Raw genomic sequence first — 1,843 nt, 5'->3', positions numbered from 1 at the left:
AAAGGGAATATAAGTAATCAATGACAATTAAAAGGTATTTTTAGTATGCAAAGACAAAGGGATTGTAGACAATCAAAGACAAATAATAGGGATTATAAGTATTCAAAGACAAAGGGACTATAATTATCAAAATCAAATAAAGAGATCAAAGGACGAAGAGACTTAAAGATGCTAAATTAAAAGCAAAGGAATTTCAAACAGTAACGGTTTAATGAATATTAGTTTACGTTTGGAGCAATTGTTTAAGTAAAAAGTAATAGTTTTATTGTAGGAAATTTAGTTACAGCATTTCAATTTTATTATATTTGCAAAGATGACCAACGTTCACACGTTCTCATGTTAGGCTAGTGAATTCAATTTAAATTTGAAGACATGCTTAATCTAGGTATTTTGATTTTAAAGACAGATTGATTGATTGATTGTATACTGTTTAACGTCCCTCTCCAGAATATTTCACTGATATGGAGACGTCACCATAGCCGGTGAAGGGCTGCAAATTTAGGCCTATGCTCGGCACTCAGGGCCATTGAGCAGGGAGGGGTCTTTATCGTGCCACACCTTCTGTGACACGGGGCCTCGGTTTATACGGTCTCATCCGAAGGACCGCCCCATATAGTCGCCTTTTACGACAAGCAAGGGGGTACTGAGGACCTATTCTAACCCGGATCCCCACGGGGCTTTAAAGACAGAAAGTCAGTAAATTGTCAGTAAAGATATTTATCAAAATATGACATGTTTCTATTATATAGCACAATCAAATCCTTATATATTTTATTAATTTAGATATCCTCGTTAAATAAATGAGTACTAAAATAAATTACTTCTTTTTACAGGCAATCAAGGGTGATACATATGACGAAAATGACAGATTCCTAGCTATAGATGAGATTGATGTGTACGAAGGAGTCTGTCAAAAGATGTAGTAAAGCAATGTGGTTTTATTATGTAACAGTAATTAATAAATCAAGGAGAATGCTTTATTATTTTGAGTGAGTTTACTTTTTTTATATATTAATATTAAGTATAGAGACGAGAAATGTTAGCATATTATTAAAATGTTATTTACAATCCATACATTCATCTCGATTTACAAATAGTTTTTTTGCTATACTTCCAGACTAGTAATACTTATGACTTATATGCATATACTTATCTACGTGGTGCGTGTTCTTATTAAAAAATGATAAGCAAGTACTAGTACACTATGACTACATTTGTATTCTCTTTTAAAAACAGCTTTGTTTCCAAAGTTTCGTCCATTGGAGCCTTTTGTTTTTATGTAGAAATCAAAGTCATCTCGTTTGTCTTACATTTTAAGTTATTATTATTTACTAGCCAGCACATCTGAATGTTAAGTTTGGCAATAGCAAGTGTTTCTTCTCAATCATAACATGCTCTCTACTTGAAATATCTACTTGCTTTTTATGTGTAAAAATGAACAAAATACTCAAGTTGAATAAAATTTGTTTTATTTACAATGTAAACAAGTATTTAATCCAGTTTTTTGGCTATTGATTTGACCTGTACATACATAAAGAATATACCGGTATAAAACTAGTTTTTGTGTACACGTTTTATTTCAGAAGCACATTCTCTAACGTTTGCCATGTTTACTCTTATTTTTTGGTACACCTTTAGTTAACTCTTCATGAATTCGATAAACAATAATTTTTTAATCAAATATCAATCACGATAAACTTGTAAATCTGTTGGAAAATATCAAAGCATTGCAATCACGCAACAGCTGACTAACACTTCGGCGTTGTCGTAACAATGTTAGCTGTCGCCAGTGTCTCTGTGTCTACATCATAAATATGACTTACTGAAATCGTAGATCCTTCGG

Source organism: Saccostrea cucullata, unplaced genomic scaffold (assembly GCF_032062105.1).
Source record: "Saccostrea cucullata isolate Sc308-1 unplaced genomic scaffold, CSIRO_AGI_Scuc_v1 ctg8282, whole genome shotgun sequence".
NCBI lineage: Eukaryota > Metazoa > Mollusca > Bivalvia > Ostreida > Ostreidae > Saccostrea > Saccostrea cuccullata.
The sequence above is the reverse complement of the archived record's forward strand: the minus strand, read 5'-3'. Positions refer to the sequence as shown.